We start from the raw sequence: 18,575 nt of genomic DNA on the forward strand, positions 1-18,575 counted from the left end.
TATGAAAATCAATTTTTCAGATCTGATTTCACACCAATTCGTGTATGCATGTTTAGGCTTTCTTTTCTCACAACCCTAGTCATATATAAGGATTATTTTAAGGGCCGTCAAAGGTGGCGCAAGTGTGAAGCAAAGTTTTGTTCATGTAAATTGTGACTGGAGACAAAATTTGCCCCAGTTCATCTTTCTCTTGAAGAAGCTGCTGCGTTTGTACGTTGTTGAATTTTGTAACCAAGGAGCTTCGTGATCTTCATCGTGTTGATGAACTGAAGAACTTTGTAGCCAACATCTTTCTCAAGTTGGTGAGTAAGCCGAGTACTAGGAACCATGCATCGATTGGTTAGTCACGTATTAGGAGCCGTGCATTGAAAATGAGAGATTGTCACTATAGAACAAGTCCAATTGTGTATTGGGGTAAAGGTTCAACTATAGGTTGGTATAAGGTACTGGGATTCCTTTACTTGTAACCGCTTGTTGTGATAATAACGGATTCTCGGGAGTAGTGACCTTAAAATCACACAGTGGGGTTTTTGCCTTGAAGGTTTTCCCCATTTGTAAAAAAATCACTGTGTCAATTTTATTTTCCGCTGCATATTAACTTAGTTGGTGATTTTTTTGTTCTACCACACGTTTTGCATGTTAATTGGTTTGATTAATTAACTTGGCTAATTAATTGGTTAATTTATCACAAGGGGTCAATACATTCTTGGCCTATCAGAGTTGAGTCTTGATTATCTTGAGCAAGGATCGGTTTGAACCTCAACTTGACCATTGGTTTGTGGGTAGGCAGGTGATGAATAGTGGTTTTTAATTCCCAGCTGTTGGTAGAAGTCCCTGAATGCATTATTGTTGAATTGCTTCCCATTATCAGAAGTGAAGACTCTAAGGATTCAGAAGTGACAAACGATGCTTTTCCAGATGAAGTTTCACACATTCTTCTAAGTGATAGTGGCCAAAGGTTCTGTCTTGACCCATTTAGTGAAATAATTGATTCTTATAACGAGGAACTTGAGTTGTCGCATTGCCATGGGGAAGGGTCTCATTATGTCGAGCTCTCACTAAGCGAATGGCCAAGGATCGTTCATTGGGGTAAGTTGTTTTGATGGTTGTCATATGACATTGCTAAAGTGTTGGCACTTGTCACACATCTTCACGTAGGACTGGGTGTCCTTCTACATAGTGGGTCAATAGTACCCTGCTCGTATGAGTTTGTGAACCAGAGACATACTTTAATGGTTTCCACATACTTCCTCGTGGACTTTCCTAATGAAGTAGTCTACTTCATTAGGGACCAAGCATCTAAGGTATGGATGAGAGAAGCCTCTTTTGTAAAGGACATCTCCTTTGGAAAGCATTGTGGTCTTCCAGAAGCGTCCCGTTCCTGAGGTAGGAGACAATTGGTGTCTTCCAATCAGCTCTCATAGGGATCACCTATACATTTATTTTGTCAATGGCAAGTGAGTATTGGACAAATAATAATACCTGACCGCTGGTGCCCATGTGTTCCACGGATGCTGCTTTGGCTAGAAGGTCAGCTTGCTCACTCTCTTCCCTCAGGACTTGCACAAATTTAGCCAAAAACTTATGGCTTACCTTTTCTTTGACCATGATTAGGTACTCCTTCATCCATTCCCCTTTGGCCTTATAGTCTCCATTGATATGTCTGATGATAACTTACAAGTCGCTGTGTATGACTACTGATGAAACCCCTGCTACTTTAGCCAAGTCGAGACCCGTTAGGATTTCTTTATACTCGACTTTGTTGTTGGTCATCGGAAATTGGAGACGGGCTACACATTCTATCAAATCCCCTTCTAGCGACTGGCAACCCCGACTCCTCCAGCAAGTTGGTTGGATGAGCCATCTGTCTGTATTACCCATGGTGCTATTCCTTCGTCTTCGTCTTCCTTTGTTGTGAATTCTGCAACAAAATCAGTCAAGGCTTGGGCCTTGATCGCAGTTCTTGGTCGATATATTATGTCAAACTCGCCAAGCTCTATTACCTATAAAACTAACCGTCCGGCCACCTCTAGATTGTTCATCGCCTTTAACAACGGTTTGTCCATCTAGAACACTATGGTGTGAGCATGGAAGTATGGCCTGAGCTAGCGGGCGGCCGTGATCAAGGAAAAAGCTAGCTTTTCCATAAGGGGTACCTTTCTTCTGCCCCTTAGAGTGCTCAACTATTGTAGTAGACGGGTAACTGTACGTGATCCTCTTCCCGGATGAAGGCTGAGCTGACGACCGTTGGGGATATGGCCAAGTAAATGGAGAGTTCTTTGTCAGGCTTAAACAGATTGAGTAGCGGTGAGGACGCAAGGTATGTCTTCAGCTTCTCATAGGCCTTTTAGCATTCATTAGTCCACTCAAAGGCTTTCTTCAACGTTCTGAAGAATTGTAAATATTTGTTCGTCGCTTTGGAGACGAACTTGTTGAGAGCTACAATTCTACCGTTCAAGCTTTGTACCTCCTTGATGTTCTTCAGAGGTGTCATCTCCAAGGCCTGAATTTTGTCGGCGTTGGCCTCCATGCCTCACTATGACACCATAAAGCCCAAAAATTTTCCTAACAATACTCCAAACACACATTAGCTGGGATTGAGTTTCATGTCATAGAGGCGAGGGGTCTCAAATGTCTCTCAAAGATGATCTAGGTGATGATCCTCCTTCTCGCTCTTCACAAGCATTTCGTCCACATACATCTCGACATTCTGTCCAATTTGCTGGACGAACATCCTATTCACAAGCTTTTGATATGTCGCTTCCGCATTCTTTAGCTCAAATGCATGACCTTATAGCAAAAGAGTCATTGGCTTGTGACGAATGAAGTCTTCTTTTCGTCAAACTCATCAAACCTGATCTAGTTGTAGACAAAGAAAGCGTCCATAAAACTTAATAGCTAGTGTCCAGCCGTCGAGTCCACGAAGAAGTTCATACGCAGGAGTGGGTAACTGTCTTTCTGGCAAGCTCTATTTAGGTCGATGAAATCCAAACACACCCTTTTCTTGCCATTCGTCTTTTTTACTATCACTACGTTGGCTAACCATTCAGGATAATACACCTCCCTGATGAAGTCTGCTTCCAATAGTTTTCGGACTTCTTTGTCTATGGCTTTGTCTCTCTCTTGGGTAAAGACTCTCTTCTTCTATCAAACGGGAGGGAAGGATGAGGACACATTGAGCTTGTGAACCATGGCACTTGGATTAATCCACAACATGTCCTCATGGCTCCAAGGAAAGACGTCCTGATTATTCTTCAGGAAGAGGGTCAGCTCCTTACAGATTGAAGGGTCAGCCTGTGTACCGATACGGGTGATCTGACCTGGGTAGTTGTCATTTAAGGAGATTTCCTCTAGGTCTTCTGTTGGTTCTACCGTGACTCATCGCTCCTCGATGTTCAATGCCTGCAAATGATCGTCCATTTCTAACATGGCTATGTAGCATTCGCGAGCTGCCATTTGATCCTCACATGCTTCTCCTACCCTGTGTTCTGCCAGGCACTTCACTAGCAAGTGGTAAGTAGATGTGGTAACTCTCCATGCGTTAAGCATAGGTCGCCCAATGATGGCGTTCTAAGCAGAGGAGCAATCGATGACTAAGAAGTTGATCTCCTTAGTGAGTTGTTGAAGGTATGTGCCAATGGTCAATGGTAAGGTGATGGTCCTAATAGGGAAGACTTTGGTACTTCCAAATCCTACTAGCGGTGTGTTTGAGGGTAGGAGCCGTTCTTTGTTGGTCCTTATTTTTTGGAAAGCTGGATAGTAGGGGATGTTAGCCAAACTCCCTTTGTCCACCAGCACTCGTCAGGTATTGAAATTGGCTATCGATAGGCTGATGACCAGAGCATCGTTGTGAGGGTGGTGGAGTCGTCAGGCATCCTCTTCTGTGAAGCTGATGGTAGGGCTGTCGACCTTAGTCATTTTAGGCAATCAACCGAAAATCTGGACGCTTTGCACTATCCATAAGTATGTCTTCCTTACCTTTCTAGAGGAGCCAGCCATCGTACTTCCTTCTATGATTATCCTTATTTCCCCGAGTAGAGCCCTTGGTCATTCCTCAACTCGTTAGTTAGGCTTAGGGTCCTTTAGCGAGTTTTCTCTGCCCCTGACAAACTGCTATAGTTTCCCTTGCTTGTAGATTCCCATTTAGATCCGAAACAGTTCTTAATTGCTACAAATTTCTAAAAATGGTGGTATTTGGCCATTTTCACCACAAAAAGTAGCAAAAGCAGTTCTATATGAGCACAAAAAGCTGTTGAGGCATAAAAGGCAAGCGCATACACAAATTTCTATGCCCACCAACTAGTTGCGGAGAGTGAACTGTATGCAAAGAAGAAAGAGGCTAAAAGGATCACTGCCCTCACACAAGCTGAAGGCTTTTACTTGAACACCCTAAGGGACTACATGATGGTCAACAAGAATATGTATCAGGACATTTCCAGGATTAATGCTCAAGCAGTGAATGGATTACAGCCCAAAATTAGTGTTTGGTCCAACAAAAAAGGTGGTGAAGATGGTTACAATGGGCCAATAAAGGATATTGCTAGGATATATTATATATATAGCATGTTGCCAGCATTGCTAAAGACTGTGCTTGAGCAGGCTGGTATGCTTCCACCAACTTGGCTAGCCACATTGAATGATGTTACTCTGTAAATCTAATTAAAATGTTTGGTTTTTTAGTACTACGAAAACAATGCTATGATAAAACTTGCTAATGTTTTTTAGAATGACTTTTATGTAGAGGGCAAGGAACATTGTGTAAACATTATTTTATTTTATTTTATTTAATTAGTATGCTCTTCTTATTTATATATATATATATATATATATATATATATATATATATATATATCCATTTTAACTGTTTCCCAGATTTTACTATCTATCTCCATGACAGCACAGTTATCAAAGCCCTCACACTCAATATCAAGACCCATGGAACCCTCATGACACAGGGAACCAGTCAGATCGCCTTGATATACAGAGTATACTACAAGTGCATAAGAACGGACATGAATGTTGGAGCACTTGATAGGAGAAAGAAAGATGAGATAACCCTCATCTAGACCACTGACCCTAGTGCCAAGATTCAGGTTCCTAGAACCCTCAAATGGTCAGAAGTCACTTTCCCAGCCAATTGGACTATAGAGAATGAGAACCATGCTTAACGTCATAGGAAAACAGCTTGATAGGATAGAAGATAGGATCGAAAACAAGGTTAGGCGGAAAATCTATCCTTCCCTAGTCAACTCTTTGGCAAAGAGGATATCCATTCCATGGATAGAAAGACTATCATGGGCACCGATTATGCTAGGCTCAGTCATATATATATATATATATATATATATGTGTGTGTGTGTGTGTGTGTGTGTGTGTGTGTGTGTGTATGTATTTTAGAAGGCTCTTTGCTTGCTCACTCCCAAGTGCAGGAGATCGTAGCAATATAATTCTCGGAGTACCGAGGTTGAACCTTAAGAAGCAGGATAAATTCAAAGACAACATAATTAATCAACAATTTGAGTGAAGAAGAAAAGTACTTTTTCTTGGTGATTGTTAACAAGAATAATAATAAAAACTTAAATCAATAATGTAAATACTAGGGCATCGGGGTGTTTCCCTATATCGATATGAAATTCTTTGTGATCTAAGAAAATATATATTTCATAATTAATTGTTTTTATACAATTAAATACTTAAGATTCGGTTGAACTGAGACAATTCAAGAACACATGATAACCTAGATTGATAATGCGGTTAGAAAAGTTTTTAGAAAATCTCATTCACTTTAAAACTTTATTTCTATTTGAAACTATTAGAAATTCATCTAAACAATAAGAAAAACATGATTGAACATATTGAAATCATGGAAGAACTAATACATCAAAAGAAATCTAATTGAACAATCAAATATGTCGTTGATAAAATCCTAGAAAGAATCACATTGAATATTTATACCGTATAGAAGAAACATAACCCCTAGCCCTAGCAAAGAGTTTAGGTTGCCATTAGAGAAAGGAAAATACAAGGTTTTCTCTGCCAAAATTCGTTCTACCAGCCTCCCTTCAAAATGCTCACATCCAAGTGTCCAAAGAAAATAAAACTTTTACTATTTTAATTTTTGTCCAAATTTACAGCAGTAACTTGTGAGTTAATTTCAGCCTTCAAAAATTCTGAATTTCGAAAAAATCAAAACTGGAAAGTTGTATATATCTAAGTCATGGTTCCAACCCATCTATCCTTGTGTCAATTGGATTTTTGAGAAGAGAAATACGTCCAAAATACTGATCAGTGCTCAAATCTAATTTTTCCTTTTCAGACTCCGCCTCTTTGATTCCTTTCCTTATTTGAAGCTTCCAAACATGGTAGACAACCCAAGCATTCCAGCTACGCCTCTTTAGACATTTAAGCATGGTCCTTTAGCTCCACTTTAATTCTAGTCTAGCCTCCATTCTCTCACAAACTCCTATAAACTCCTCTTTTTCACAAGATTTCCTAAAAGTAGAATTACACGCAATGAATGACATCTTATTCAAGAAATTATGTAAAGATAAATAATAGGGACTAATGCAAATCATGGCTTAATTATACAAATTAAGCATAGTAATAAGGAGATAACTGATGGAAATATACAGATACGCAGCGGAAAAATAACGGATCTACTTCATTCATAAAAGTTAACATGCACTATGAAAGTTTCAGAATTTAAGAACAAGAGAGTGTACCTTGGAGCGGTGAATTTCAAAACCGAAGATCAAAATCACTTGGAAACACTTTCAATCTTCACTCCAATTCCACTAACACCCAAGATATGTGGTCTCTCAATCAGTTCCAAAGGGAAAATGTCAAAAAGTGTCTAACACTTTTTGCACCACTTCGCAATAGTTCTTACAAAATTCTCTATAGAAAAATTCTGTATGTTTCTCCCTTTATATCTAACTGATTATCTAATTAGGCTGGCCTTTTGGGCCTTTCCAATTGGGCTTAAGTGTGTGGCTTGGAATGGGACCAAAAGGGACCAATAAGACACTAGCTCTAATGGGTCTTGGGCTTTTTCTGTCAACTCTTGACAAGTCCAAAGTTACCATCAACTATATTTAATACCACTATATAAATATAGTTGCACTCTAGGCCTTATTTATAAATTATATCCCAAGACTTTATTGTACATGTAACCCATTCATAAAATATTCGTAGTAATACAAAGTCATAAAAGAAGACTGCCACTTTGTAGATTACTACATCTTAATTCCTTGAGTACCCGGTTTAATCTTTTAAGTTATTCATCATATATTTATGAAATCTAATTCCATAAACACATACTTTAGCAACTCCTTACTAAAGTGGTTAGGCCTAACTTTCTGAATAACAAACCCATTAAACTTATCTCAAGGGAATATTTTGTATCTCAGTTAAGAGACTATGAATTTCATCTTGAGAATAGATGTTCCATCAACATTAAATGTGGTTGCCCAACATACTGAGGTTTTGGCCGTAACTCTAGATCTCACTCCTGATATATCAAAGCAACCTACACCTCATGATCAAGTCCATTATTCTCTTAGGATTAAGAGTTCATGCAAATACAAGTCGCAAGTTTATTATTCAATTGACAGCCGTTAGGAGAATAATAAAACTCATAGCGGTCCAGTTCAATATGTCTTAACTCTTAAAATATATCAGCATACCAACTAAAAATCTCCATTTCCATGATCAAGACAAATCATCTTAGTTGATACGTTATAGTCTTCGCAGATGAAATGCCCAATCTCATCACCGACTACGAACTACATTTTGAGTTTACAAGGAACTTGTGATTTACATCTTCAGTGACTAAATCATATAAATCACATACAATGCATCTCATGGACTATTTGATAATGTCTCAATATTCATGTTACCATTATTTTAGATAAAAATAAAACAACTTTATTAAACACAATATTAAGTCATACACAATGTCATACATAATATCATACATAATATCATACAATAGGATTTAAGGGCACTAATCCTAACAATAACGCCCACATAAATATATAACAAGTATATGTTTTAAGGCGTTATCACACCCCCCAACTTAAATCTTGCTAGTCCCTAGCAATCCACAAAGCACCCATGTCTACTAAAAATGATAAATTAAAACTAAAATGCAAGCCACTTTCTTAGGCTACACGACTGCACTTCCCGTGTGCAGCAAGTCTTTGAACCCCTAGGTCACCCCTAGTGGAGGAGTTTACTCTCGTGAGGGTTTGCAGTGACTTTACCCACAAAAGTCAAAGGTTTCCTAAAAATTCCTGTAGCAAATATTAGTCTGCTTTATCATTATATCATACAAATGAACTTTCAATTTTTGAGTTGGGATACTATTCATCATATCAAAGAGTTTTCACTAGCTTCACTTTTGGAGTGTGTGTGTGCATAGTACATCCAATCAAACCGGTTTTTCCAAACATGCATAGACCAAGAATAATCTAGATTAGAGCCTCTACTCCAAAACCTCTCTTAAGTCATCAACACTCTGAAAGAACACACATAAAAGTGGCTTTTTTTTCTCTCTCTCTGTTCAAATCACATGTGAACAAAAAGGAAAAAAGAAGTTTTCAGAATATCACATGTGTATACAAAAACAGCCGCTAAAACAACGGAAAAAGTTCTCTTGGAATGGATGTTAAATTCCTAGAAACATGAGGTTAATACCATTCTCATCCCTAGTTTTTATCCCAAACACATACCAGCCATACACCTTTAGGATCAAGTAGGACTTTAAGCTCAGTGGTAGTATAATCTTATGGCTAGGTAAAGGCAAACTGCTCTCTTTGAAATATGAGGTATATGAATCAAATGCAAAAAATTCAAGCCAAACCCAACTCATAGCAGTAACAACCAACTTGAATAAAAATAACATTTACTCAACCATATAACCCTTTTGAAATACATGAAAGATGTGTAAGACACCAATGATTTATTGATTGATTATGTATGTCTTCTCTTTTTTTTTTTTTTTTTTTTTCTTTCTTCTTCTTTTCGATTTTTTTTTTGGAAGAAAAGAGAGACAATGGTGGTGTCTAAATGCTTCAATAGCTAAAAACTTGAACCCCCAAGAGAACACCCATAAATAAAAATGTTTTTTTGGTATTATGGAAATATTTCTCATGGCTCAAATGATGGTGACAATGATTAATGTCAAGGTAGGTTGATTATTTGTATAGTTGGTGACAAAAGATTGATGGCCTTAGGCTCTCATCTCCTAAAATTCCACATAAACCAGCATGCCTAAGGACAAAAATAAGTAAGATCATGGTAAATCTACCCAACCAAAAAATATAGAGAAAAGTAAGGCTCTCACAAAGAAAAGTAAGGCTCAAGAACTCTCTATATGGGGTGAGTTTTAGCTTATATCTAGCTTGTTCATGATATATACATATCCAACATCCAACCGTCCGCTAACTTGACTATTGTGTTCAAAAGTTTCCAATTGTGCTCTTCATAAAAGAGTTTTTATATAGCAAATAGTATAACCAACTCAGCATTATTCATTCCATCACATGATATAAAAATAAAGCTTATAACTCTTCTGCATTCAAATTCAAGGTTTTTTTTTTTTTTTTTTTAAGAATTGAAAAGTTGCAACCAAAGAGAAAGAAAAAAGAAATTATGCAAGGTGTAGCAAAATTTGTAGACCTCTCCCCTTAACTAAAATATTGCATTGTCTTCAATGTATCAAAGCCAAAATAAATTCTAGTATAAAGGGAAGAAGTTACCTTAAGTATTTAAATTGTTTTTTTTTTTTTAAATTTCTTTCACACCTGCAAATGTTAGCTCACAAAATAAATATAACAAAACAAAAACAAAAACAAAAGGCAAAAAGAAAAAGGAAAAAAAGAAAGAAAAAAAAATTAAAACAAATATGGTACAATTTTATAAGGCTCTTTCAAAGTTCACTTAACATCCCAATAGGTAGGGAATTCTAGTGACATAGTCTCCTCCTCTAGTATAACCCCTCCTCCTAAGTATGGTTTTAACATTTGTCCATTTACTTTCAAAATCCTACCATCCCTAGAGTCCTCAACTACTACAGCTCCATAGTTAAACACTTCCCTTCCAATGAAAGGGCCATCCCACCTAGTTTTTAGTTTACCTAGAAATTTATGAAGCCTTGAATCATAGAGAAGGACTTGCCGATTTTTCTCAAAATTTTTTCTCACAATGCTTTTATCATTAAATAATTTCATCTTTTCTTTATAATTGTGAGTGCTCAAATAATCCTCATAACTAAGCTGGTCTAGCTCATTCAATTGGAATTTTCTCAAATTTTCAACCCCTTGTAGATCAAATTTTCCATCTCTATGGGCAAATGACAAGGTTTTCCATAAACAAGACGATAGGGAAACATTCCTAAGGGTCCTTTATAGGCTGTCTGGTAAGCCCATAATGCATCAACTAGCCTTAAAGACCAATATTTACGGTTCGGATTGACCTTTTTCTCTAAAATTTGCTTAATCTCCCTATTGGCAAGCTCAACTTGCCCACAAGTTTGAGGGTGGTATGGGGTGGACAACCAATGCACCACTCCATACTTTTTCAACAATGCTTGAAAATAATGGTTACAAAAATGGCTACCATTATCACTAATTATAGCCTTTGGCATTCCAAATCGTGAGATAATGTGTTCTCTAAAAAATTTCAAAACCATTTTATGGTCATTAACCTTGCATGCTATGGCCTCAACCCATCCAGATACATAATCTACTACCAAAAGAATATATAGATTACCAAAAGATTGGGGAAAAGGTCCCATGAAGTCGATTCCCCAACAATAAAATACTTTTATCTCAAGGATAGGGGACATCGACATCATGTTCCTACATGTGATACGCCCAAACTTTTTGCACTCTATACACCTCTTACAGAAGTTGTAAGTGTCCTTAAACATAGTAGGCCAATAAAATCCACACTGCAAGATTTTTACAGCGGTTTTTCTCATAGAAAAGTGGCCACCACAAGCTTTTGAATGGAAAAATTTTATAACATTATGGGTCTCATTATTAGGAATGCATCTTCTCAAGATTTGATCAAGGCAATATTTAAACAAAGAAGGATCATCCCAATAAAAGTTTCTTACCTCAACAAAGAATTTTTGCCTATCTTGCGTGGTCTAGTACTCAAGAATGGCACTCATGACTAAGTAATTCACTATGTGTGCATACCATGGCAGCTCAGTAACAGCATAAAGTTGCTCACCTAGGAATGAGTCATGAATAGGCATTTCTTTTAGTCCCTCATCAAAAGTAAGTCAGGATAAATGATCTGCCACTACATTCTCCACTCCTTTCTTATCTTTGATCTCAATGTTGAATTCCTGCAAGAGTAAAATCCAAAGTATTAATCGCGCCTTATCATCCCTTTTAGAAAGAAGGTATTTAAGGGCGGCATGATCTGTAAAAACAACAATGGGAGCACCAATCAAATATGAGCGAAATTTATCTAGAGCAAATACTACAACTAGTAACTCTTTTTCTGTGGTGGTGCGGTACATTTGTGCACTATTTAGAGTTCTACTAGCATAGTATATCACATAAGGCTTTTTATCTTTCCTCTGTCCAAGGACTGCCCCTATTGCATAATCACTAGCATCATACATGATTTCAAATGGTAGAGACCAATCTGGGGCTTGCATTATATGGGCAAACGTAAGCATGTGGACTAGCTTTTTGAAGGCTACTTCACACTCTTCCGTCCACTCAAAATTGGACTCCTTAAGTAGGAGATTACAAAAAGGTCTAGATATAGAACTAAAATTCTTTATAAATCTCCTATAGAAGCCAGCATGCCCTAAAAGGGGTCTAACATCTTTTACTGTCTTAGGGGTTGGTAGATTAAGAATTAAGTCTATTTTAGCTTTGTCCACCTCTATGCCTCTAGAAGACACTACATGTCCAAGAACAATTCCTGAAGTGACCATAAAATGACACTTTTCCCAATTAAGAACTAAGCCTTTTTCTTTACAACGGGCTAAAACCAATTTTAAGTTATTAAGACAGTCATCAAAAGAGTCACCAAAGACAAACAGGTCATCCATTAAACACTTCCAAAATTTTCTCAACCATATCACTAAAAATACTAACCATGCATCTTTGAAAAGTGCCTAGTGCATTACATAGCCCAAATGGCATTCTTTGAAAGGCGAAGGTACCAAATGGGCAAGTGAAAGTGGCCTTTCCCTAATCTTCTAAGGCAATCTCTATTTGGTAATAGCCTGAATAGCCATCTAGAAAGCAATAGAACATATGGCCAGCTACCCTTTCCAATATTTGGTTAATGAAAGGTAAAGGGAATTGGTCTTTCCTAGTTACAACATTAAGCTTCCTATAGTCTACACACATTCTCCAACTTGTAACTAATCGAGTTGGGATCATCTCATTGTTTTCATTCTTGACCACAGTCATTCCAGACTTCTTAGGAACCACCTGCGTCAGGCTTACCCACTTACTATCAGAAATAAGGCATATGATACCTACATCCAACAATTTAATTACCTCATTTTTAACATCTTTCATTGTTGGGTTAAGCCGACATTGGTGTTCTCTAGAAGTCTTACAATCATCCTCTAGGTAAATTTTATGTGTGCAAATCAATGGGCTAATGCGTTTGATATCAACTATGGTCCATCCTAGGGCTGATTTGTGGTCTCTTAAAACATTCAACAACTTACCTTCCTATTCCTCATTTAATGCAGAAGAAATAACTACAGGAAAAGTTTCACCTGGACCCAAATATGCATACTTAAGACCACTGGGCAACGGCTTAAGTTCTAGTTGTGGTGCCTCTTCACTTGAAGGCACAAGCTTTTTGTCACTCTTTGGTAGCTCGTCAAAGCGAGGTCTCCATCCTTCATTAATTGCCATCACTTGTTGTTCTTCCAAAACCTGTGAGGAATCCAACAAAGAACAAATTTCAAATAAATGAATATCACTTTTTAAATCATAAGAATCAACATAATTATTAAGAAGAGCTTCAAGAGGATCTAAAAAACAATTCTTATTAAACTCTTCTTGAACCACCGCCTCAATGAGGTTCACATAAGCACAGTCATCATCCTCATGTGGTTGTTTAGCCACATGAAATATTTTTAGCTCCAAAGTCATGGAACCAAAAGTGAGTTGCATCCTTCCATTCCTATAATTAATTAAAGTATTAGCTCTAGCAAGGAAAGGTTTACCCAAAATAATAGGGGTATGAGCACTAGGATGTAAAACAGGTTAGTAATCTAGAACAATAAAAATAACTAGATAATAAAAGTATTCAATTTTTACCAACACATCCTCAACCATCCCCCTCGGCTCCCTTACAGAGCGGTCAACCAACTGTAAAGTTACTGAAGTAGGTTTTAACACACCAAGTCCAAGTTTTTGATATACACTGAATGGGATCAAATTAACACTTCCCCCAAGATCTAGCAATGTATGCTCCATGATGTAACTGCACTTACCTTTTCTGTTAGGAATGCGGTCTTCTTCACATAATGCTTTCTCTTGATGGTGCATAGGTCCTTAATTACCTTGGCATATGCGGGCACTTGCTTGATAACATGCAATAATGGTAAATTTATCTTGACTTGATGCCAATGCTCTAATATCTCAAATGCGGTGTCCAATTTCCTAGGTAATTTTAAGGCTTGTGGAAATGGTGGAGGGATTGGGCATTGTTCAATGTCATCAAGCCCAAATGACTCAATTTCATTCTTCTCTTCTTCAACTGGGGTCTCCTTAGATTTCTTAGTTATTAAAGGAGCACTTTTATCAATCTCTTTACCACTCCTCAAAGTGGTCACAACTTTTACTTCATCATGTTTATCCTTAGAGCCAATTTTTAGATTTTGATTGATGGTATTGGGTTGAGTTTGGGAAGGAAACTTCCCTCTCTCTATCCCACTCAATGAATTTGTAAGCCTTGTTATATGACTCTTAGTCTCTCTCACCTCTTCATCTAGCCTAGTGAACATGGATTCAAACTTTTGATTTTGCTCACTTTGCCTTTGAATGAAAGTACTAAGTGCATCCTCCAAGGAAGGTCTAGATGATGATGATGCATGTGGTGAATTAAAATTCCTTGGAGTAGGAGGATTCAACACATTGTCACTCTTATAACTCAAATACGGATGCTTTCGCATATTTGGGTTATAATTGTTAGAATATGAAGAATTATTTGGCCAATATGAATTAAATGCATGTACTTGTTCTTCTAGCACATTTAAGAATGATGAATGAGATGCACATTCATTTGTAGCATGGTTTATCTCATGAAAAATTTTACATTCCTCCATTGGATCCTCTCTAAAGACAGCACTAACATTCTTACTTCCTTTCATTTTGAGTGCTTCTATTTCTTTAGTTAACATGCTGATTTTTGCACTCATGTTATCATCTTCCCTCAACTTGAAAACTCTTCCACTGGAAGTGGTAATATTAGTTCTAGTCCTATCAGTGGAGTCCATTAAGCTAGGTCCAATCTATGTGTTAGAGTTTTCAGCTATCTCATCAAAATAATCCATTGCATCTTTGGGTTCTTTTTGTAAAAAGTCCCCTCCGCATGAGAGTTGAACAAACTGTCGGTCCCTAGGTGTAAGTCCTTCAAAAAAATAGCTAACCAACCTTCAATCTTCATACCCATAAGTTGGGCAGAAATTGAAAAGATCTTTGTACATTTCCTAAGCTTGGTATAAGGTCTCATTCTCTCCTTGGACAAAACTAGCTATCCTTCTTTTTACTTTCTGGACTTTGTGGGGAGGAAAATGTTTCTTAAAAAACTCTTGGGCCATCTCCCCCCAATAACCTATATACCTAGGTTTCAAGGTGTAAAGCCAACTTCTTGCCTTATCCTTAAGTGAAAAAGGAAAGAAACGTAACTTAGCAGTCTCAATAACATTTTTTGTATAGAAACTACTAATTACCTCTTCAACAGCTCTAACATGGACGTAAGGATTTTCATTTTCTTGTTCCCTAAAGTCAGGAAGTATTGCTAATAAACCTTGTTTCAATTCTACATGTTTTGCATTAGGAAGAAACATGATGCATGAAGGAACATAATTTTGTGTGGGATGCAACAGTTTATACATAGCTCTTCTATTCTCCTCATGATTATTACTTGTTTCATCACCCATGATTGATGAAGAAGGTGAAGGTGCTGGTGTGTCAAAAAGATTACCAAAGTAAGTTTCAAAAATTTCTAATCTGCCTCTCTCGTTCCTAACCCAAATGCTCATGCAACAATGAATACGCAATCAAATAAAATAAAATAAAAACAAAATAAGGGAAAAAATGGAACGAAGTTACCAATAGAAGAATTTCCACTAGCTATGCTTTGTTCCAAAGAAAAAAATTGCCCCTGAATACACAGCAACTCCCCAGCAACGGCGCTAAAATTGCTTGCTCACTCCCAAGTGCAGGAGATTGTAGCAATATAATACTCGGAGTACCGTGGTCAAACTACAAGGAGAGGGGTGAATTCAAAGACAATGTAATTAAAAAAAAACCTTTGGTAAAGATGAAAAATAATTTTTTCCTGGTAATTTTAAACAAGAATAACAATAATAATTGATTTAAGTCAATAATGTAAATACTAGGGCATCGGGGTGTTTCCCTATATCGATATGAAATTCTTTGTCATCTAAGAAAATATATATTTCATAATTGATTGTTCTTATACAATTAAATACTTATCATTTAGTTGAACTGAGACAATTCAAGAATGCATGTTAACCTAGATTGATAATGCGGTAAAAAAACTTTTCAGAAAAATCCATTCACTTTAAAACCTGATTTCTATTTGAAACTATTAGAAATTCATCTAAACAATAAGAAAAACATGATTGAACTTAATGAAAGCATGGAAGAACTAATACATCAAAAGAAATCTAATTGAACAATCAAATATGTCGTTGATAAAATCCTAGAAAGAATCACATTGAATATTCATACCGTATAGAAGAAATATAACCCCTAGCCCTAGCAAAAAGTTTAGGCTGTCATTAGAGAAAGGAAAAGACAAGGTTTTCTCTGCCAAAATTTGTTCTACCAACCTCCCTTCAAAACCCTCACGTCTTAGTTTCCAAAGAAAATAAAACTTTTACTATTTTAATTTTCATCCAGATTTATAGCAGTAACTTATGAGATAATTTCGGCCTTCAAAACTTGTGAATTTCAAAAACTAGAAAGTTGTAGATATTTAAGTCATGGTTCCAACCCATTTGGCCTTGTGTCAATTGGATTTTTGAGGAGAGAGATACGCCCAAAATACTAATCAGTGCTCAAATCTGATTTTTCATTTTTCAGATTCTCCCTCTTTGATTTCTTTCCTTATTTGAAGCTTCCAAACATGGTAGACGACCCAAGCACTCCAGCTGCACCTCCTTAGACATTTAAGCATGGTCCTTTAGCTCCACTTTAATTCTAGTTTTGGCCTCCATTCTCTGACAAACTCCTATAAAATCATCTTTTTCACATGATTTCCTAAAGGTAGAAAATTACACGCAATGAATGACATCTTATTCAAGAAATTATGTAAAGATAAATAATAAGGACTAATGCAAATCATGGTTTAATTATACAAATTAAGCATAGTAATAAGGAGATAACGCCCACATAAATATATAACAAGTATATGTTTTAAGGCGTTATCACTCTTCTTATTTTTGGCAAAGTACCGGTGTCTAACACGTGTTGGACAATGATACCAGTATGGCTCGCCGAACTTCGGTGTCCAAAGGGTGTCTTTTTTTTCGCTTCTTCGACACGATGCCGACCAAGGAAGATGATTTTGTACCGTACTGGCCACTATATATCGTACTAGTCAGTAGACCGGTACTGAAACAGTGAAGTTTCGTGCCGATGTAAATACCGGTCATATCGAACCCGTTTCAGCCATACCGGGATAAATACTGGATTTCGGCCGATTAATGAAAACCAGACGGTATCGAACTTACACACAAAAACTCCAATTTCTCTCTCCTAACGCCGGACTGAGCTGTGTCTTTCCATCTCTTTTTCTTCCTCACACTGGCAATGAGCGACCGCGTGTTGAGAAACAGGGCAGAGAGAGAGAGAGGTGAAAGTGAAACCATGGAACTAAGAAAGACAACAAGATAGATCTGTAAATGTGTGAACTGAAGAGAGTTAAGACACTAAAAAAAAAATTGAAAGTACAAGAGATAAGGAGTGTGAACTATAAAATAGTAATTTCTATCCAAAATACGTATGAAGTAGACTAAAAAACCAAGGACATATTGGAACTTGGAGTGACAAGCTATTAGGCATAGGGAGCAGTGGTTGAGTGAATAAAGAAAAGAAAAACAATAAATAATATTTAAATGTTTTTGTTTTGAGTAACTTTTATTTAAACATTATACACAATAAATTTTCTTTTAAAGAATCATGTACAATGATTACTAAAATAATATATTAATCTTATAAAATTTTCTCCCTAAAGAAAATCTTTTAAAAGTATTTATTTTATATATCAATGAAAATAATTGTTGTTAATATATATATATATATATATATATATATATATATATATATATATATATATATATATAATTGCCTACCCATACCGTGTCGTACCATTATTTTTCAAAAATTGTCGTACTCCCGTATCCATACTCGTGTCGTATCTATACCCGTGTCTATGTCGGTGCAACTTAGCTTATATATTAGTTTGTTTGGTAGTAATTTAATTTGAGTTGATATGGATTAGTTTGCTACTTTCAGTTAATTTATGGTACCTTTGGCTTTGTTGTTTACTATTATCAATTATTAGCACTATTGTTACGATTGTATGATAGGTAATGTGAAACCGTTGAGGCACATGTATGAAATAAATTACTTTAAATAAATTTCCTAGGCTCTTAGGCATTCTCTTAGGGGGCGTTTGGTTTGCTTGATGCTACATTAAGTGTAATGCTATATTCTTGTAATTTTAAATTTATGTAATGTGATTAAAGGAGTGTAACATTACAATGTTTGGTTCATTAATTAAATTCCCATCACATTTCAAATATATAATATTGCTCTATTTGGTTAATTTCTATAAATGTTCTTTGAAATAACTTTACCAGATTTTATAAAACATTTTTATAAGTAACCAAAAAATTACTAATGAAAAATATTTTTATATTTTTATTTACTTTCCTCCACTTTCTCACCAACCAAACAACCAATACAACTTAGATTAGGAAAAAAAATTCACTTTCTCATCAACGAAACAATTACATTCTTCTAGTTCATAATAAAATAATCACAAAACATCCAAACTATGAGTGTGTTTGAGAAGTGATGAAAGTCGAAACTTATTAGAATTTTTAGCTTATTGTTGCTACTATTCATGGGTTCTATTGCACTTTTGATACTATTCATGGGTCTTACCATACTATTCAGCTAGCTTTTAGCTTTTTTCTACAGTACTTTCAACAAAAAATTTTCAGTTTTAGTTAAATAAGCTGTTCCCAAATGGACTCTACATTCCATTTTCATTTCCCATATTTTTTCACAAACCAAACAACTTAGATCTAAGACAAATCA

The sequence above is a fragment of the Castanea sativa genome, chromosome 5 (assembly GCF_040712315.1).
Source record: "Castanea sativa cultivar Marrone di Chiusa Pesio chromosome 5, ASM4071231v1".
In the NCBI taxonomy this organism is placed as follows: Eukaryota; Viridiplantae; Streptophyta; class Magnoliopsida; order Fagales; family Fagaceae; genus Castanea; species Castanea sativa.